The sequence below is a fragment of the Orcinus orca genome, chromosome 6 (assembly GCF_937001465.1).
Source record: "Orcinus orca chromosome 6, mOrcOrc1.1, whole genome shotgun sequence".
Classification (NCBI taxonomy): domain Eukaryota; kingdom Metazoa; phylum Chordata; class Mammalia; order Artiodactyla; family Delphinidae; genus Orcinus; species Orcinus orca.
In genome coordinates, this window is record NC_064564.1 from 24,664,486 (window position 1) to 24,687,544 (window position 23,059).

At 39.0% G+C, this 23,059-nt stretch overlaps 1 long non-coding RNA gene across 1 annotated transcript in view; it reads left to right on the top strand.

Annotated features, from left to right (window-relative positions):
• Positions 1 to 4,629: 4,629 nt before the first annotated feature.
• LOC125964637 (uncharacterized) overlaps positions 4,630 to 23,059 on the top strand; it is a 189,710-nt gene continuing 171,280 nt past the window's right edge. Inside the window, exon 1 of the long non-coding RNA XR_007477836.1 lies at positions 4,630 to 5,427. This is a non-coding gene — a long non-coding RNA (uncharacterized LOC125964637). The remainder of the gene's footprint in view (positions 5,428 to 23,059) is intronic.

The window sequence follows — 23,059 nt, forward strand, 5'->3', positions numbered from 1 at the left end:
GTAAGGAGAAGTGCTCGCACATGCTTAATTTCTAATAGCGATTTAGAAACCTCTGTACCAGCCACGAGGAGGGAAATGGGAGAAGCTGAAAGGCTTTTTACAAATCTGTGATTTTCCTGGTGAATGAAGGTAACCAGGGATGAGATTTCGCATTTACGGAGTGGTTACTCTGTGACTTTAAATGACTTACTTCGCCTCATTAATCTTATAACATCCTTGTGAGGGAGGTACTATTATGATGCTTCTCCCAAATTAGAGGAAACAGATCCAGAGAGTGAAAATATTCTAAAGAAAGGGAAGGATTGAGGGTAGATTTAATACCCGAGGCTGCTCCCACCAGGGTCCTAGACTAGCCTTGTCCCCCACATAAACACGGGAAGAATAGAAGGGGGCAAAGACCTCCTTGGAGAACTTTCGTTGGTATGGCTTGTTTCCTTTATACAAAAGTCAACAAGAGCGAACCACAAAGCAACGGAGATGAACTCAAAACTCATTTTGGACAGTGCAATCTAACGAACCATGTGACCTGTGGCCTCCATGGTACAGATGTCCACACCTGTGGTCAGATCTACCCCTGTTGTGGGAGGAAGGTGGGTGGGGAGTAGTAGTGGCACACCCCGGAGGTGGGTGCTGGTGCCTTTGTGGGATGCACGTGATGAGTTAGTTGGGCACGAGGGGAGAGGGGAAGGAGGGTGTCACAGGGCTCGCTGTTGTTGTAAATGATTTCTATGCCATTTTAAAGCATTAACCCTAGAAAATATTAGATGAATTGGGTTTCAACTTAAGCCAATAGGATTTGAAATGTAAGTTTTTGTAGTTGATACCCATCTAAACTAAATAGATCTGAACTCTGGTTTCTGTAGGGTTCCAGGCAAGGGGCTATTTTGTAGAAGGAAAAGCCAAAGATAGACCTTTCCTACGAAGCTAAAGGGAGAGCGACTGCCTTTCCTAATTCATCCAATTCAGTAAGTTGTTTGGGCTGCCAGGAAAGCTGATGCTGGCCACTCCCTCTTCTGGCATCACATAACTACAATTAGTCAGTTCTAGGACATTTAGAAATTTACCAGGAGATGGAGTCTTTTTTTCATTAAACCCATGTACTTGCCAGAGCAAACAGAGGTCATAATACAATGATGAGCCAAACACTATGAATTGAATTACACTAATTTTAGTTGTAATAAAACCACAAGCTGTCCTTTGGATTGGGGTAGAAGAACCTTATGATTAACTTGTTAGGTGTGAAGTAAGAGGCCTCTGACCATGGTCTTTATCAAGTATCCGGATGTGATATGTTGCCCTCAGATTTTTAATCACTCTCATATGAGGCTGTGGATTACCTCCTAAGTAGTTACTTTAGCTACGAAAGAGTCTAAGTGATGTTGTTAAATTAGCTTTAAACCCATGTTTAGCTGAATGACTTACCCAGAACACTTTTTAAGCTCCCAGATTCGACCATGGATGGACTTCTAACCACTCCTTTTCCAGAATAGGTGGCTTAGCACTCCTTTCTCATGGAACCTATCCAGATGTTTTTGTCTCAACAATGCTTGACGCCTCTTTATCTAGCATATTGAAGGTAAGGCTTGTGTTACCAGCATTTAGTTCATATTTAGAAACTGCCCAGTCCATATTGATGGTTTAAATTTTGAGACAAGTTTAATAATATAGCCCAAAGGATAAATAGACCTCATTTCCATCTAGTCCTTTGCCTCAGGAGATCTTTCTTATATGCTTATTAGGGTGTAAGAGGAAATGGCTTACTAAAATTCATAAGTGGGGCAGTGGGAATACAGTTGGATATTTAAAACCCTTTATTCCATTGCTTTTCTGGAAGCATACAGAGACCTACAGACTATTTTTTTAATTACTCATCAAATATTTTGTAGGTGTATTTAATAATTATCCAGGTGACTCTGCTAGATACTTATTTAGAATGCAGCAACCAAACAGGGGCTGTGTTCTCTGGAGCTTGCAGCCTCGCAGGGAGGCCGTCCATCAACAAGCACAGGGTGCAGGAAAGTTAGTGACAGAGGGAGCTCTGGGGGTCTGCAGGACAAAAAGAGACCAGTAGTCCAGAGTTAGAACTGGATTCCTCAGAAAGAGGAGGAATTATCCAGACAGGGTGGGAGAGCCTGCCGCTGCTTTGGACCAGCCCAAGCAAAGACTCCAAGGTGTGAGGGGGAAAGAAGGTGAGCCCAGCTGGGATACAGCAGCCAAGAAAGCAAGTCTGGAGAAAGGAGCAGAGAGACTCTGCAGCCAGGAGAGCCAGGGTCAGGAGTTGGACGTGACCCTCAGCAGTGGGAAGAGTCCTTGAGGCTTTTTAAGCACAGGAATGACCTGGTCACACTCATGCCAGGAGGAGCCGGGAGGTTTTCCTGAATATATTCTCCAGGAGAATATATTGCCCCATCTCAGGCCCGTCTTATCTCTTGCTTTACATTTTGTTCTTTGACTATAACTGCTATTCATAGAAGAGGTTTGCCGTGTCATCACCAAGGTGGTATAACTCCGTGTGCTGGTCAGCTGCGGTGGTCATAATGAAGTGCCACAGACTGCTGGCTCATACAGCAGACATTTATTTCTCACCGTCCTGCAGGCTGGGAGTCTGAGATCCAGGTGTCAGCAGGGCTGGCATCTCCTTGGCTTGTAGATGGATGTTTTCTGTCTTCACACGGTCTTCCCTCTGTACCTATTTGGGTCCTAATTTCCTCGTCTTTTAAGGACACTAGTCATATTGGATTAGGGCCCAGCCATATGACTTCATTTTAACTTAATTACCTCAGAAAAGACCCTGTCGCTGCATACAGTCACATTCTTAGCTACTAGGGCTTAGGACTTCAACATATGAATTTGGTGGTGGGGGTGGGGAGCGGGGGGGGGAGGCGGCGGAGAGCACAGTTCGGCTCATAACACCCACTTAACTAAAACGCTTTTCACAAGATTTTACTTCAAAAGAATTTTGAAGCAAAGGAGCCAACAAATTTTCTCTTGAGACTTTGGGAGCTCAACCAGTCAAATTTAATTGAATGCATTTACCAGTAAGTTAAGTGCATCTGTACGCTATGTACAATAGGAAAGCCTATTGTCACTAAATCTATGTAATTGAATCACAAAAGATGGCTTCCTCCTTCTCCCCCAGCACTTCACCCTCCCCATCAAATTCTTTTATCCTTTTCCAGTAAGGAAAAAAGAGAACTCTTTCGGGAATGTTTACATTTTACCTTTAAACAAAAAGGAGTGAAATTAAGCGTTGTAAATTCTGGCCATGTTACATGTCAGTGTGAAATGATTTTCTCTGGCTAGACTTTACTCCACTTGTAACCACGAGTCCCGGAGATGGAATGCATGGTGGGAGAAGAAAAAGAGAGACCCATCAACACTATGACATATTTTTGACGGTAAGGATGGCCTTACTTAAAAAGCCTTCAGTGCTTTTGGTTGAGTTTAAAAGTCCCACTTTGCCTTAGATACTTCTCCTCCTTCCTATTTTACTGTGATTTATAACATACTCTCTTACATAAAAATTACCCTCCTGACCAGAAATTCTTCATTCTGACATCTGTCCAAAACTGTTTCTTCTGCAACTTGCAGTCATACTACTTGTTTTAATATCACCACCTCCTTCTTCTTGCTGTCACATTCTTGCAGAAAAGGCAAGTGAAAGAAAACATTCCTCCTCAGAGCTCAGGAAATGCAGTAGAAAAATCTCTGTCGAGTGATTTGCTATATTTATGGAACCAATAGAAAACAAACACAAGACATGTAATACAATCAGAAAACTCCAGTTTGCTCTAGTTTTTAAAATCTTGGTCTGCTTTCTCAAGAAGGAGAGCGAGCGACAGCCAGAGTTTATAGATTTGTTACCGAGAGGGACAGCCCATGCAATGATCAACTTAAAGACTTCTCATTTAAAAGCAGTAAGATGTCAATGCAATCCCTATCAAACTACCACTGGCATTTTTCACAGAACTAGAACAAAAAATTTTGTAATTTGTATGGAAACACAAAAGACCCCGAATAGCCAAAGCAATCTTGAGAACGAAAGAAGGAATGGGAGGAATCAGGCTCCCTGACTTCAGACTATACTACAAAGCTACAGTTATCAAGACGGTATGGTACTGGCACAAAAACAGAAAGATAGATCAATGGAATAGGATAGAAAGCCCAGAGATAAACCCATGCACATATGGACACCTTATCTTTGATAAAGGTGGCAGGAATGTACAGTGGAGAAAGGACAGCCTCTTCAATAAGTGGTGCTGGGAAAACTGGACAGGTACATGTAAAAGTATGAGATTAGATCACTCCCTAACACCATACACAAAAATAAGCTCAAAATGGACTAAAGACCTAAATGTAGGGCCAGAAACTATCAAACTCTTAGAGGAAAACATAGGCAGAACACTCTATGACATAAATCACAGCAAGATCCTTTCTGACCCACCTCCTAGAGTAATGGAAATAAAAACAAAAATAAACAAATGGGACCTAATGAAACTTCAAAGCTTTTGCACAGCAAAGGAAACCATAAATAAGACCAAAAGACAACCCTCAGAATGGGAGAAAATATTTGCAAATGAAGCAACCGACAAAGGATTAATCTCCAAAATTTACAAGCAGCTCATGCAGCTCCATAACAAGAAAACAAACAACCCAATCCAAAAATGGGCAGAAGACCTAAATAGACATTTCTCCAAAGAAGATATACAGACTGCCAACAAACACATGAAAGAATGCTCAACATCATTAATCATTAGAGAAATGCAAATCAAAACTACAATGAGATATCATCTCACACCAGTCAGAATGGCCATCATCAAAAAATCTACAAACAATAAATGCTGGAGAGGGTGTGGAGAAAAGGGAACCCTCTTGCACTGCTGGTGGGAATGTGAATTGGTTCAGCCACTATGGAGAACAGTATGGAGGTTCCTTAAAAAACTACAAATAGAACTACCATATGACCCAGCAATCCCACTACTGGGCATATACCCTGAGAAAACCGAAATTCAAAAAGAGTCATGTACCAAAATGTTCATTGCAGCTCTATTTACAATAGCCCGGAGATGGAAACAACCTAAGTGCCCATCATCGGATGAATGGATAAAGAAGATGTGGCACATATATACAATGGAATATTACTCAGCCATAAAAAGAAACGAAATTGAGCTATTTGTAATGAGGTGGATAGACCTAGAGTCTGTCATACACAGTGAAGTAAGTCAGAAAGAAAAAGACAAATACCGTATGCTAACACATATATATGGAATTTAAGAAAAAAAATGTCATGAAGAACCTAGGGGTAAAGCAGGAATAAAGATGCAGACCTCCTAGAGAATGGACTTGAGGTTATGGGGAGGGGGAAGGGTGAGCTGTGACAGGGCGAGAGAGAGTCATGGGCATATACACACTAACAAACGTAGTAAGGTAGATAGCTAGTGGGAAGCAGCTGCATGGCACAGGGATATTGGCTCGGTGCTTTGTGACAGCCTGGAGGGGTGGGATAGGGAGGGTGGGAGGGAGGGAGACGCAAGAGGGAAGACATATGGGAACATATGTTTATGTATGACTGATTCACTTTGTTATAAAGCAGAAACTAACACAGCATTGTAAAGCAATTATACCCCAATAAAGATGTTAAAATAAATAAATAAATAAATAAATAAATAAAAGCAGTAAGATGAGAAAGGCTAGACCAAATGACCCAGTTAGCCTAGTATATACTTTCAGGAGTTCATAACTCTACCACTATGGTGGAAAATTGGGAAAAACTGAATTTTCTGTCACAGAGTAGAGTGGTGTGGTAGAAAAGAAAAATTACTGATGAGGAAAGATATTGAGGTAAAACTTCATGACTAAACTATTATGTACAAAGTAGAAGGCCTCTGATCTTGGAATATTAATTAAGTATCCAGGGCTCATATATTAACCTAAGGTGTTTAATAGCTCTGATATGAGACCATGGATTATTTACAGTTTAGTTACTATAAATTATAAATGATTGGATCATAGAGTCACCCTACATTTAATGTAACCCCAGTGGGAATTTTGAGAGAGAATTTAACAAGTTTATCCCAAACATTTTCTGAAAGAGCAAAACATAATGCCAATATAGTTTTGAAAAATAAGGAAAAATAGAGATTGCTTTTCCTTACCAGAAGCAAAACATACTATTAGAGACTTCTACTTCTAGGGAAATGGTGTAGATGTACATTTCCTTATTCCTCACTGTAAGTACAACTAAAAACCCTAGAAATCATATGTAAAACCAACATAAGAATACTCTACTTGGTAGAGGGAAGAAAGCAGACTGTTTAGGGATCTTTGGACCCAAGGAATGACACCATAGTGAGTTCCCTGGATTTTCTTTTCCCTTCATGTATGCTCAGACTGAATATTGAAGAAGGCCAGCAACCTGTAAACACCAATGTATACAGGACAAAAAAGGTTCTCCCAAAAGACTGCTCCCTCTAGTCAAAGAACCAGGAAAGGGGCAGCCTAGCAAGACAGAAAACTTTTAGACAATGACTGCTCTGTTCCATCCAAAGACCACAGAAAAAGCTGTGACCCCACCTCCACACTCACAGCTGGCTGAGTGGAGAGCCTAGACTTGCACCCTTGACAGGCCAATAAGGTGTTCCAACTTCCCACTGGAGTGGTGTCAGACGAGGCAGAGTGAGGAATTGGGACTTTCATTCATATTGGGTGGTAACAAGCCCTTCTCCTGTATTCTATGGTGTCTGTGGGGATCACATGGCAGGTTGGACTTGCATCCCTACTCAAGGTGTACCTCCTCTTCTTGCAGGGGTGACGTTGGTGGAGATCTAGTGGAGTTTCAGGACTTTCACCATACACTAGCAGTCCAAAGGCCATCCTCTCAGCAGTGTCAGTGGAGACCTCCCCCCAGCAACAATGGTATCAGTAGAGGCCTAGTTGGGAGCCTGAAATTCTGCACCTGTTTAACAGTCCAGCAGTACCTAGGAATCCATCCCCTCCCAAAGTCAATAGAGACAAATTGGAAACCTAGACTTCTACCCCATCTGGCAATAACAAGGTGATGCTTCACCTCCACTTCACCCATCAGGGTCGTATAAGAAGAGGCCTGCTAAAACACAGGTTTAAATGAGATGTCTCATAATGTAGTACCCACAAGGTCCAGGTCTCAATCAAAACCACTTGACACTGCACTGTGTCTGACCTTATTGTGGGTAACAAATACTATTTCTGAGTTTACAACAAGAACATCTGTGGGCTCAGTGACTCACCTGGTGTCTCCAAGAACACAGCCCAGATCCTCAAGATAGGTATCACCTTCATAGCGCCTGAGTACAAGGAGCATGACTTCTGAATGCCTTTCAAGTTCCTGTTGCCTCTACTTGACTGGGTGATCATGGCTGGTTATGTTGCTGCCCTCAACATTGCCATCAGAGGCCACCCAAAGCTGAAGGTCATCTGGATGAAGAACAAGATGCGAATTGGCGAAGATTCCAAGTTCCTGATGACCAACTACCAGGGGGTCGTGATGCTGAACATCCACCACTCATCCCCCTTTGACTTGGAGACTAACCCCTGTTGGGCCATCAGTGAGCTTGGGGAGGTCCTAGCCAAGTGCAGGCTGGACGTCTGAGTGCTGCAGTGAAGTTCTGTCTTCCACCTGCCAAGATATTTGGCTGCTAAGTCCTAACCTGGACTTCCCCAAACACGTTTCCCTTTCTGGAGTTATCAATGAGAAGATAATAGTCTTGTCCTGAAACAAACAAATGAACAAAATAAAACAAAAAAACCCACTTGACATATAAAAACCAAGAAGGTCTGGTTTGAATGAAAAAAAAAATCTACAGACACCAATGCCAAGATGGAACAAATATAGAATTATCTGACAAGGATTTTAAAGTGGACATCATAAAAATTCTCCAACAAGCAATTATAAACAGTCTTGAAATTAATGAAAAAAATAGAAAGTCTCATGTTGTACAAATGAAGTTAATACAACATTATGTCAATTATACCTCCAAGAAAGAGAAAGTCTTAGCAAAGGAATAGATGATATAAAGAACCAAATGGAAATTTCAGAACTAAAATATATAAGGACTAAAATTTAAAAACTCAATTGATGGGCTTAACAACAGAATAGAGAGGAAAGAGGAAAGAAACTTGGAGATGCAATGATAGAAATTATCCAGTTTCAACAACAGAGAGAAAATAGACTGAAGTAACAATTAGCAGAGGCTTATTGACATGTGGGACTATAGCAAAAGATATAACATTCATGCCATTTGAATCCCAAAAGAAGAGGAGAAAGATAGTGGGGCTGAAAAAGTTTTCAAAGAAATAATGGCTAAAAAATACTTATATTTGGCCCAAAAAACCCCATTAGGCTACAGATTAATGAAGTTAAGTATACCCCAAATATATAAACTCAAAGAAACCCCCTTAAGGACACATCACAGTCAAACTTCCAAAACTTAAAAACAAGGAAAAAGTCTTAAAAGTAGTCAGGGAAAAATGACACATTACCTATAAGGGAAAAATGATTTAAATGACAGTGGATTTCTCATCAGAAAGCAGAAAGGCCAGAAAGAAATGGCATAACATTTTTAATGTGCTGAAAAAACCTTTTAAACCCAAGAATTCCATATGCAGCAAAAATATCCTTTAAGAATGAAGGTGAAATAAGGATAATCTTAGATGAATGAAAACTGAGAGAATTTGTTGTCACCCGAAAATAATGGTTTAAGGAAGTTCTCTAAAAAGAAAAGAAATAATAAAAACAATCTTGGAAAATCAAGAAAGAGAGGAAAACATGGTAAGAACAAATGTATGTATAATACAATAGACTTTCCTTCTTGAGTTTTCTAAATTATGTTTGATGAAGCAAAAGGTATGTGGTTCTCAATGTATACAGAGGAAATATTTAAAACAATTATATTCTAAATTGTGGAGTGTAAAGGGATATAAAGGGAAGTAATTTTTCTTCACTTTGCTTGAATTGGTAAGATGTCAACAATGATAGACTTTGATAAGTCATGAATATGTAATATAATACCAAGAGCAACCACTGAAAAAACAACAAAAGAGACACAAATTGCTATAAATGAATAAATAAAAATAAAAATTGAATTCTAAAAATGGCCAAGTAACCCAAGAAAGGTTGGGAAAACAGAGAATGGAAAAAGGAAAGAAAAATCCAGAAAAATAAAATGACAGACTTAAGTCTTAACATTGTAATAATTAAATTAAATTAAATTAAATGTAAATGTTCTAAATAAACCAATTAAAAGATATAGATTGACAAAGTGGATTAAAAAAACTTGACCCAACTATACACTGTCCATAGTAACGATATACAAAGGTTGAAAGTAAAAGGATGGAAAAAATATACAATAAAATATTAATCTAAAGAAAGCAGAAGTGGCTATATTAACATCAGATAAAGTGGACTTTAGAACAAAGAAAATTACTGAAGCTAGAAAGAAATTTTACATATGATAAGAGAGTCAATCCACATAGAAATGTAGCAATTTCAAATGTGAATAACCCAAACAAAAGGACTGCAAAATATACAAAGCAAAACCAGATAAAATTGGAGGGAGAAACACAAGTCCACATTTAAAGTTGGGGACTTCAAAACTTCTCTCTCAAGAGTTGAAAAAAACTAGATATAAAAACAGCAACGATATGGAACTCAATAGCATCATCAACAAATAGGATCTAATCAACATTTATAGAACACTCCACTGAACAACAGCAGAATATACACACATACTTTACAAGATCTCACAGAACATATACCAAGATAGATCCCATCCTGGGCCATAAAGTAAACAAATTTAAAAGAATTGAAATCATGCAGAGTATGTTCTCTGACCATTGTAGGATTAAAGTAGAAATAAACAACAGAAAGATAACTGGAAATTATCTTTTGGAAGTACTTTTCTCCAAGTGTGTGGAGAGACATTTGGAACATAAACAATACACTTATAAATTATCCATGGGTCAAAGAGGGAGTCTCAGAGAAATTTAAAAATACACTGAAGGAAGTTGAAATCACATCTTATCAACATTTGTTGGACACAAGTAAAACAGTGCTGAGAGGGAAACTTATAACACTACATGTTTATATAAGAAAGAAATGAGTAAAATTTTCAAATGAATAAGGTAAGCTGCCACCTTAAATAACTAAAAAAAAAAAAAAAGAGAGAGAGAGAGAAAATTAACCCCAAGCAAGCAGAAGGAAGGAAATAATAAAGATAAGAGCAGAAAGCAATATAATTATAAACAGAAAAACAATAGAGAAAATCAATGAAACAAAAGACTGGTTCCTTAAAAAGATCAATAAAATTGACAAGCCTCTAGCAAAACTGACAAAGACACAAATTATTGCCATCAGGAATGAAATAGTGCTTCATGACAGACGCTACAGACATCAGGATAATAAGGAAATGCTATGAACAACTGCACATGCATAAATTTGACAACTTAGATGAAAAGGACCAATTCCTCTAAAAGTAAACTGCCACAATTCACCTAATATGAAATAGATCATTGAATAGCCACTTAACAATTGACAACTGAATTTGTAATTAAAAAGCTCCTGAAAAAGAATTCTCCAGGCTTAGGTGACTTCCCTGAAAATTTCACCAAGAGTTTAAAGAAGGATATCACCAATTTTACACAATATCTTCCAGAAAATAGAAGAGAAGGAAACACTTCCATCTTATCCAATGAAGCAAGTATTATCCAAATATCAAAACCAGGGATAGTATAAAAACAAAGAAAAAAAAAGAAAGAAAGAAAACTATAGACCAATATCTTCATGAAGATGCAGAAATTCTTTTTCTCTCATGTACTGAATCTTTTATTTTTATTTATTTTTTTATTGAGGTGTAGTTGATGTACAATATTTTGTTTCAGGTGTACCACATAGTTATTCACAATTCTGAAGATTATATTCCATTTATAATTATTATAAAATACTGGCTATATTCCCTGTGTTGTACAATATATCCTTGTAGCTTGTTTATTTTATACATAGTAATTTTTACCTCTTAATCCCCATCCATATCTTGCCCCTCCCCCTTTGCCCTTCCCCACTGATAACCACTAGTTTGGTCTCTATATCTGTAATCTCTTTCTCTTTTACTATATTCCCTAGTTTATTTTATTAAGAAGCAGAAATTTTTAATGAAGTATTAGCAAATAGAATTCACCAATGTGTAAAAAGAATTACACAGCATGTCCAAGGTATGCAAGGCTGGTTCAATAATCAAAAGTCAATCAATGTAATCTACTGTATTTACAGGTTAAAGCAGAAAAATTACATTATCATATCAATTGATGAAGAAAAAAGCATTTGAATAATTTGACACTCATTTGTGAAAAAGACTCTCAGAAATTTAAGAATAGAGGAGAACTTCCTCAACTTGACAAAGAACATATACAAAAATTCTAAAAATTATACCTATCAGTATAATTAGCTAAAAATCATACCTAACAGTGAAAGGCTAAATGTTTTCCTTCTATGATCAAGAACAAGGCAAGGATGTTCACTCTCACTGCTTCTATTCAACATTGTATTGGAAGTTCTAGGCAAAGTAATAAGGCAAGAAAAAGAAATAATAGTCATATAGATCAGAAAGAAAGACATAAAACTACTTCTATTTGCAGATAATATGATAGTCTGTGTTCTTAGAAAGTCCCAGGGAAAATACAAACAGAGAAACAAACAAATAAATAAAAGTCCCCAGAGCCCTAGAACTAAAAAATGAGTTCAGCAAATTGAAGGGTAGAAGATCAACATACAAAAATCAGATTTATTTCTATATACTAGCAATGAACATGTGGAAACTATACAATTTACGCTCACTCAAAGAATAATAAAACACTTAGGTGTAAATCTAAGAAAACATGTATGGGACATATATATAGAAAAGTACAAAGGGCTTATGGAATATATAAACAAATGGAAGACTCAACATAGAAAGGAGGTTAATTCTTCTCAGATTGATACATGGATTTAACACAAAATTCCAGAAAGATGTTTTTATGGATATAGACAATATTATTCTAAAATCTATATATAAAGGCAAAGGAAATGGAATAGCTAAAACAATTCTGACAAAGAAGAATAAAGAATAAAAGAAAAGAGAAGAATAAAGTGGGAGCAATCACTTTACCCAATTTCTTGATTACTACAGCTTATTATGAAGCTGTAGTAATTAAGACTATGTGGTATAGGAATAAGGATGAACACATAAATCAGTGGAACAAAATAGTGGACCCTTAAATCTTCCCAAAATTATGGCCAACTGATTTTTGACAGAGTTGCAAAAGCAATTTGATAGAAGAAGGATAGTCTTTTCAACAGATAGTGTGGAGCAATTGTATATCCACAGGCATGCTAAAAGTGTGGAAATACAATGGGATGAAATATTTGCCAACCAAATATCTGACCAAGGACTCATCTAGAATAATAAAGAGTCATCAGACATCAACCTTTAAACAATAATCGGATTAGAAAATGGGCAAAAGACATGAAGAGGATATGTGGATAGCAAATAAGCCCTTGAAAAGATATTCAGCACTTGAAAAGATTCAGCACTTGAAAAACATTTTCCTTAAGGGAATACAAATTAAGACCGCAATGAGATTACCTATACATCCATTAGACAGGCTAAAACAAACAAACAAAAAATTAGTGATACCTTTAAATTCTGGCAAGGAAGCAGAGAAACTGGATTTCTCATGCATTGCTGGTGGGAATGTGAAATGGTACAGCCACTCTAGAAAATAGTTTTGGAGTTTCTTAGAAAATTAAACATACACTTGCCAAACAATCCAGCAGTTGCACTCTTGAACATTTATCTCAGATCAATGAAAACTTAAGTCTACAGAAAAACCTGTAAATAATTGTTCATAGCAGCTTTATTTGTAATAGCCAAAAGGTGGAAACAACCACAATGTCCCTTAATGGATGAATTGTTAAGCAAACTGTGATCCATTATACATGGAATGGACTATTGATACACATGGCAGCATAGATGGCTCTCAAGGGCATTATGCTGAGCAAAGAGCTACTATCAGAAGGTCACATACTGTATGATTCCATTTATACAGCATTCTTGAAAAAACAAAGTTATAGAGATCCAAAATAGATTAGTGGTTGCCAAGGGTTAGAGATGATGGGGAGGGAATGGGGGATGGGTATGACTACAAAGGGTTGCACAAGGAAGATTTTTGTGATGATGGAATACTTTTGTATCTTAATGGCGCTTGTAGTTATACAGATTTGCACATAGGATAAAATGACATGGAACTATATACACATACACTGTACCATGTCAACTTCCTTCTTCTGATACTGTGCTATAATTATGTAAGACGTAACCACTGGGAAAAATGGGAAGGGTACATGGGGCTTCTCTCTACTATATATGCAACTTCTTGTGATCTATAATTATGTATTTTAAAAGCTCCAAAAATAACAAAATATAAAGTTACACTAATTAAAACAGTATGGTAGAAACCAAAGGATCAAAAGACCAGAACAGAGTCCAAAAACTCAAACAAGTAAATATGGAAATTTGGTACAGTTTAATGGTGGCATTTCAAATCAGTGTGGAAAATATAGATTATTTAATTAAGAAAATTGGCAATCTAAAACAAAACAAATTAGATCTATATGCCAAGTTATAAAGAAATTCCAGAAAGGTTCAAGAACTAAAATCATATTTATCAATAGTAGGAAACATGCATAATCTTTGTAATATTCAAGTGGAAATAGTTTTTCTAAGCATGATGTGGAATTTAGAACCTAATGAAGGATAACAGCCTTGATGCTTAGAAATAATACATTTTTATTCAGTAAGCTGTACCATAAATAAGACTTATGACAAATTTGGAGAATGTATTTAGAACACAACAATGAATAATACGTAAAATGCTCCTGTTAATGAGAAAGAGAATATGTAATGTAAAAATAGACCAAGGAAATAAACAGAGAAGAAAAAAATCAAAATGCCAAACAATATCTGGAGAGAAGTTCAGCCTTACTAATAATCAATGAAATACAAATGGATATATTAATGAAATGTCATAAAATATTGATCATATCAGCAATAATTTGAAACAACTCATTACACTTTGCGTTCTGAAGATTGAGGAAATGGGCACTCAATAGAAAGTTCCTGGATAGTGTCACTATTTGGGCTACACTTTGGCAATAGTTATAAAAATTTAAATATGATGACTTGTAGATTCAGCAGTTCAAATGGTAGCTATTTATGTTATAGAATTACTTGGGCAGTAGTAACAACATGTTTGAAGAGGAAGTATTGGCAGCATTGTTTAGAATTGTCCAAAGTTAGAACCACTTTAATGTCTTACTTAATAGTCAATTGGTTTAATAAAAAGTAGTATATCCATATGTTGGAATATTGAGCAAATTTTAAAAATAGTGACTCAGAACTATATGTATTAAAAATACTTAAAATGTAGAAAGGAAGCAGTAAGTGAAACGAATTTTAGAGAATGAGAAGTAATTTAAGCTTCTACCACATATACTGGCAATTATGTGTATATTTATACATTCATAGAATAGTTATAAAAGGATACAGAAAAATTGATAAAAACTTTCTAGAGAAAACTGTGGGATGGGGAATTTAGGAAGATTCATTCTTTTCTTTAATGTACTTTTAATTTGTATTAAAGTGCTATAGATATGTTGCTTAAAATGTCAAGCAGGACTGCAGGGTTTATAATGAAACCAGTCTTAGGTGTGGATTAAAGGTCTCCAGCTAAAAATAATTTGAAAAGGAAGAATCATCATGAAGAGAGAAAATAGGTGACACTGAAAATGAAAGAGAAGAAAACATAAATTAGGCCAATTGATGAATCCACACATAAGTGTAGTTATACATTTCTCTTCCTACTTTGTGATTCTTATGAGCACAACTCTGTAGAAACTTTGCTGATGTTTCCAAAGTAATGGACCATATGTATTGATTTAAGAGAAAACAAGACCAAGAAAAGACAGTGGGTAATATCGTCTCCCTGGTGTAAGAAGGACCTTAGTGGGTTTGACAAAGGACATCAGCAAGAGATTGTGCATTCTTTCAGCTGTTCTAGTAAATGGTAGTAACTCATCATCCCTTCCTTGGATGGAGACAGGTCAGTGTATGATTGTGATGTCACCAAAGTTCTCCCAGGACAGCAAGGGCTGGCTAGACCCTCCACCTGGTTTCTGTGGTTTCACAAACCTGCCATACAAAATGGTGACACATGGAATGTTTGGTGCCCAAAACAACATGGTGGGATAGACCCTATTCCCTAGGCTTATATTGGATAGACTCTATTCCCTACATCCCAGGATTCCTGCTTAGTTCAGATTATTAATCTTCTTTTCACATGGTTCTGGGGACTTCCAAGCATGCAGTTTTCTCCTAGTATTTTATGACTTTCTTTTACATTAACAAGCAGCAGTGTTTTCTTTGTGGAATTAGACTCCACAAAAATATCTTTGCAAGCAGATTTGTGTCTTGATAACAATCTGTTGATTAACTTGGCTGCAGAATGCTGATGGAGTGTGTGAATCTCTGGGAAGGCCTCCAGCAGATACATATCAGTGTAATTAAATTCTTCCAGAATTTTACAACTGTCAGGGGGTGATGTTTTACCATTCTGATACCCATTCTGGCTTCAGCTTGAAAGGCTGTGTGTGTGTGTGTGTGTGTGTGTGTGTGTGTGTGTCTTTTGCAGCTGTTCAAGTGCTATGTTCACACTCAGCCCTCTACACCCAGTTTTTTTGGTGGGTCCCCCGCCAAGATGCAGAAACCTCATTTCTGAGGGATACCGGGCTTACTCTGCTCATCCTCCTTTCCTTAAAGATCCTTCTGTGCTTTGTCCAAAGGTGACAACAATAGGCATAATAAGTAGAGTATAAGAAGTGGAGGGGAAGGGCATAGGTTTTGGAATTAAACAGAGACATATTTCAATCCTGGCACAGCTATTTAGAAGTTCTGTGGCAGAATCTCTGTTTCCTCCTGTGTCAAATGGAGCAACAATATTTTAATGGGAGACTGTTTTAGTCAGGGTTCTCTAAAGAAACAGAACCAATAGGATGCGTATGTGTAGATATATAGAAAGAGATTTATTACAGGGAATTGGCTCACTTGATTTTGGAAGCTGCTAAGTCCCATGAGCTGCAGGATGAGTGAACAAACTGGAGACACAGGAAGCTGATAGCTTCGCTCTAGTCTTAAGGCTGCCAGGCTCAAGACCCACGAAGGTCCGATGTTTCAGTCAGAGCAGGAAAAAGCCAATGTCTCAGTTCAAATGCAGTCAAGCAGGAGGAAATACCTTTTACTTAGGGGTGGGTCAGTCTTTTTGTTCTCTTTGGTCCTTCAACTGATTAGATGAGGCCTATCTACGTTGGGGAAGGCCATCTACTTTACTCCGTTTACCAATGTAAATGGTATACTTATCCAAAAAGGTGCACCCTCATAGATGCACCTGGAATAATGTTTGACCAAATATCTGAACACCCTGCGGTCCAGTCAAGTTAATTATTAAAATGAACCATCACAGAGACTTTTGAGAGCTAGAAGTTAATATTTGGGAAGTGCTTTAGTAGAGGAACATAGACATGTGGGGCTTAGAAAATTCTTAATAAATGGTTGCTGAAATAAAAAGAAATGTTTTACATTATTGGATCATTTGATTTCCTTAACAACCTAAGAAGCTGAGTGGTGCAGAGTTATTTGCCTGCTCTTAGAGAAGAGGAAATCAAGGCATCAGTCGGGTGTACTACTTGGCCAGGATTTTATAGAACATACCAATGCTTGTGCCTTTGGGTTAGGGTGGGGCAGGTGCAGAGCACTGCATATAAAGACTAGGAGTGTGAGTGAGTGCAAGGGTAGGAGAGTGGCATGTGCACTAAGCCAGTGGCATGTGTGGAGCGCTCCAGACTCTGGGACCTATAAAAACCTTTGAGGGATGAGGAAGCAGAGTCAGTGAGATAGCTGAAGTACTCTTTAATGCCCCTCATCAATCTCTTTGTGAGTGAGTCTGAGAGTTGATTACTGAACGTGGTAAATCCTCTTCATAAAAGAAGTGGGAGCACTGACGTGACTCAGTGTCCATGAGTGACAAGCAGTTGGGAAGTGGAGAAGACACAAGACTATTTAGATTCCATATCTTAGAATTTCTGATAATTCTACCTGTGTGAGACAGCAGTCTAACTTTGCACGTCTCATGAACCACAGACTCTGGGGATTGAAAGAGATCTTAACGTTAATCCAGGGCAACTACAAATAATTCCATAGCCACATACGATACCTGACATTACTGTGTTTTGAGGTTTGTTAGACATTTTCAGGTATATTATCCAGGATGATGCGAACACACATCACAGCAGGAGGTTGTAAGTGACTTGCTCAAGGTCTTACCACTATTTAGAGAAGAGCTAAGACACAGGCTCCAAAGACTTTCCAGTCTCTCCAAACCTGAGGATGGGGAACACCTACATTTCAAACAGTATAACACATTATAACAGATATCTCCTTGTGTTGAAATTGTTTTCACCCATTTCTCATCTATTTACTGTAAGTTTTTTATTTGAAATATGTGTTTGTGTCTCTTCTGTTGGCAACTCATAAAACAGGACTAAATCTCTCTTCCAGAGGTCAGTGCTTCACAAATTTAAAGCCAGCTCCCATATGCCCCGAATGCCCTCCTTTCTACTCCCCTTTTCCAGGCTACAACTCCCAGTTCAATGTGCCCCCAACTCCCAACAAGGGAGCTAACCCCTCACTTCCTAGTTGCTTTGCTTGAGACACCACTCAGTAATTCCTCTACAAACTGAATCCTTCCAACAGCCATGGTGCTCTGGGAAGGACTTAACCTTCAGAGTAGAACATGTGTTGTCCTTGGAACCCCTCACCCCAGGCCCTAGCAGACTGAAAATTGCAAATGATTAGCAATAGCAGCTCATGTAGGCAGAGGCACTCACTCTGTCTCCACTTCCACTCACTCCTTGGGTTTTGCTCAACCTCCAATGCTTTCACTAATTTTGGCTCTTGGTTTGGAGGCCACTGGACCCTACACTTCTTCTCTTAATATTTGGTCTTCCCTCTTCCCTCCGCTTGGTAGGTGGGTTTGAACATCACCATCATCTCCTTGGTGCAGACAGGGCTATCCCAGGGAGTGAGAACGGGAGAATGCACCCATGTAGGAACTATGGCCATCTTTATTCCAGGTGTGCTAACTTTTTACACTCTATGACCACGTTAGCTTTATTGAAGAGCTATTGATATGGAGTTTACTGTCAACTAAGCCCATCTCGCAGTCTTCCTTCACATATTCAGTTTTGTATTGTGCTATTAATTTCTTGGATCCAAGTATAGGACTGCACATTTACTCCTATTACATTTTCCTTTGTAACATATACCCTTCATCCTACAGTTTAAGGTATTCTTGGACTCCAATCCTGTCATCATTAATGTGCACCTTTTCCGAAGCTTCCAGTCATTCATTAAGCTGAATTTAAATTTAAAAGGTGCCCTATAATCCTTTCTTTCTTCTTCTCTTTAAGTTTTGAAATCATTTCTTATTTCCCTCTCGCCTTGTTCACATAATCATGAGGGTATCTATGGCAACATTTTACTTCTCTTACATGCATGCACACACACATATACACACTTTTTCTTTATTAGGGGGTTTAAGTAGATGTTGAAGGAGATCCACGAGTAACTAGCCCTGGTCAAGTTTTACCAGGAAATTCAGCTATTAATAGGATTATGGAGCCCCACTGGAGACCCACCAAGGCTCACAAACCCCCAAGGCCCAGTCCCTTGGGTAATCTCACAAGCGTAGGAAAGCGCTGGGGACTCCACCATGTGAAAATGAAACTCAAAATCAAGGGAGGCTGTTCCAAGTCAACCAGTCAAGAATATGACAAAAAAAAGATGTAGAAGTGAAAATTTTCCAATGAATGGCAAAGATTCTAGATGTGGGATTTAGCAATGCATTTATATTTGGGTTGCTGAGAAATCCAATCAAGGAGGCAGTGTATGACAAATTTTGCTTGAATTTGTGATGTGGGACAGAGACAGCAGCCCCTGCCACAAAGGATCCCAGGAGAAGAATGTGGCTTACCCAAGGCCTAGGACAGAATGCCTGCTAGTTTCTAATATAAGAATGACCCAGTTTGAGGATTTCAACATTCATTTTAAAATAGATTTAAATTTAATGTTAATGTTGGAGCACTTCACGGATGTATTTTATCCCTGTATAATTATCTTCACCAAATGCCTCCTGGAAGTCCCTATTGCACATGGAGTGAATTAGCACTGTTTCCCCATCATTCAGTCCACAAATATGAAATATTTCTAGTAGTTAATATACAATCATATTTTATAACATATAGTATATAATAAAATGTGATATATGACATGTAATATATCAAGGACTGCAAACTATGACCCATGGGCTGGCCACCTGTTTTTGTAAAGTTTTATTTGAACATAGCCACATCCATTTATTTACATATTGTTTATGGCTGCTTTTGCTACAATAACAGAGATAAGTAGTGACAACATAGGTTGTACATCCCACAAGCCCCAAATATTTACTTTCTATCCCTTTAAGATAAAGTTTCCCCAATCCAATAATATATAATATAATATATAGTAGATAGCACAATGTACAAATAGAGAATATACCACATGTACTATATATTAATATAACATTCAATATATGCCAATATATATGATCATAAGTTATATTTAATCATTATATTTGTCCAAAGTTTGAGAATAAGGTATTTGGTGGTTTGTACAATTAAACCATTAAAACCTTTTTCTAATTTCGAGTGTTTGTCATGTTAGAAAATCTGAAAATTGTCCCGTGGGGCTGGCTAGAATACACAGAAACTGTTCTACAGAAATAATGATTGATACAGCAATTACCAAACACAATTCTAGTTGAGGTTTCTTCCTGTTTTCCAAATAAATCATTAACAGATGGAGTTACTTCTAAGGCTGGGCCTCATCAAAGACAATGGTTCAAATTGGGGTTGAGTGACTGATTTTCAGACCCTTTCAGAGAACGTACACATTGGCATGAACTCAAGAAATTTGAGTTTTGTGGCCCAGACAGGGAAACAGCTTTGGGGTCTAGAGCATTCAAAAGCTAATTTTGAGGGCTATGGTATAAAACTCCAAATGTGTTGAACAGACGTATGGAGCTTTTGCACTGTGTGCATTTCTCGAACCCATGTAGTTGCCTGTGTTTTGCTCTTTGGCCCTCTTTACTGCAGAGTACCAGGGTAGAGTCGATATTATGCAGGCTTTATCCCACAAGATGGCATATGAAGTCGGGTCATTACGCATGTAGCACCCTCGTTGTGTGCAGAGGCTTTATTTCCTGCCCTCAGACTGCAGTGGACAGGTGTGCCTTGGCATTTCTAAGTCTCACAAGGGCGTTTCACTCTAACCTAAGCAGTTGAGGCAGGGCCTTGGTTAACATGTGTGAACAGAGTACATAAGCTTGGCAGAATTGTACACCTCTTTCTGTTTGTTGACAAAGAGACATTGCATAGTCTTACTGGAGCCAAACAATGCTCATCTGATGCATATGAATATTCATTGAACACCCAGGAATTAAATTATAAAGGCATCTGTTACACTATGAGGGACTTAACTGCTACACTGGGCACTTCTTTTTTTTTTTCGGTACGCGGGTCTCTCACTATTGTGGCCTCTCCCTTTGCGGAGCACAGGCTCCTAATGTGCAGGCTCAGCGACCATGGCTCACAGGCCCAGCCGCTCCACGGCATGTGGGATCTTCCCGGACCGGGGCACGAACTCATGTCCCCTGCAACGGCAGGCGGACTCTCAACCACTGCGCCACCAGGGAAGCCCTGGGCACTTATTTATTTGGAACATCCACAGAGAAACTTTCATCCGAATAAGACAATAAACTTCTTAGTGTACCTCTGCTAAACTCAAATGATTAAATTCCACTAGCATGGAGGTAGGCATGGCTGGCAGTCTACACACTCCCTCTGATCAGCAAGGTGGTGACATCTCAGAAGTTGGTGGTGTTTCCCTTCCCTCCCTATTCACTCATTTACCCACCTTCCCTGCTTCTCTCCTCCCCTCTTACAACCCTGCTTCTTTTAGAGAATGAATTCATAGAGGGTTAGTGATGCATTGGTGGCCTGGTGGCCTGGGGATTTGCCTATTAACAGAGGGGCAGAGTTAGAAAGCTTTTATTGGGAAAGATTTCTCTGGGCACCCCAGCTTTTCTTGACAGAACATCTCCTGCAGGAGGAACCATGTCCACTCCACCTCAGTATGCCTTAGTGCTTTCCAAAATGCCTCTTTCAGGATTTTTGCAGCTGGACCACAATACATGTGGTCAACATAAGGAGGGTACTGCGTTAGCCTCATCGCAGGCAATGCTGTCTGTGAATGTTAGGTGTGAAAATCTAGTTACATATATTTTAATACATCCTTATTTCCTACCAGTGGCGATAGTGCCATGTTTGGTAGCTGCTGCTATTGGATACCCTCTGGGAAATGGGCACCTGCATCCTTATGAGTCTATCTGAGGATGCGGGGTGGGGGGGACGGTGAAGTGAAGTATCACATGGAGCCTGACTGTGGGTGGAGTGGGCACTGTCATTAGGGGAGAGCCAGGACAAAACAGACAGTGGAGGAGGATTCTCTAATTACCTGTGGACTTTTCTCTCTATTACTAATTAATTTTCCTCCAAATCGGGCATCACCAGGCTCTCGCTCACTGAGAGAAGAGCTAAGTCCCTGCCATGCGCTCTCACACCACTGGCAGGGGCATCAGAGAGCTGGCACAAGTCGAGGCATTAGCCTCGCAGATCGGTTCTGGCACAACTTGTCTACCTTGTGAGGCTTATAATGCCACTGACGTTTCGAAAATCTCTTGAGCTTTGTTGTGCTGCTGTTATCCCGTCATCCCTCGGGGCCAGTGTGTCATCTGCTAATTATTTCCAGAAACTCATTATTCTCATTCTGCTGTGATGTAAGGAGGGAGGCGGGCCTCTCCACCTGGAGGTGGCCCAGGACGACAGCTAGTGGAGTCGGGAGTGATCCAACCTGTTGGCTCTGTGGTCTCACTTTGTTTTCATATCCAGTGAGCGCTGTTTGTTTATTGACTTGGTGGATTTGGAAACTACTCTCCTTCCCACAGGTGCTGACAGTCTCAGTGGTGCAGAGGTGAGCATCTCCTGTGTGGAGAACATAGCCCTAGTCTCCTAAAGCTGGAACATGAGTCAGCTTTTGCCAAGATGCTGGGGTTGACACACAGACTTTGTTAGAACGGTTCCTAAAACCTGGGGCTGATCCAGTTCATCTACACAGTCCTGGTTCATGCCTGTCATCCTAGAGTAATAACTAACAGTGCTCCTTTCCACTCCCAAGGGTGTCCCGTTTGCACTTCACATCCTATGGTTACCTGCTAATAGGCAGTCTTCTGAGTGGGTTTTGAGCAGGTGAGCGTGTATGTGTTGAGACATGAGGAAAACCAAAGACTCTGCACTCATCTACAAGTGTGTAGTAGTTCCAGCATTAAATTCCCTCCTGGGATGGGGAAACTTTCGATCTTGAAAGTTTTGCATTCAAAGGAGTGGGTGAAGCAGCTAGATTAGTGAACTACTCACTTCCACACAGTATATTAATTCATTTAGTCCTCAAAGGAATACTGGGATTATTACTGAACCCAGTTTACTACTGAGAAAAGAAGTTAGAGGTTGTCCCGAAGGTACAAAATAAGTGGGAAGACAGGGATTTGAACTTGGGTATGTCTGCTTTAAAGGACAGACCTGTCCATGATGCCAGATTCACTAAGAAGACAGGTAGCCAAGCAAGCCAAGATCAGCTAAACCTCAGAGGGTTATCACGGGAAAGGGGTAAAGCCAGTTCTTCTGGTGTGGAGTATTGTGGAAAGAGACAGAGATGGAGAAGGGAAGGGAACAACAGGACCAAAATTTCAGAGAGGAGAGTTATTTGAGAGAGATAAGTCAGAA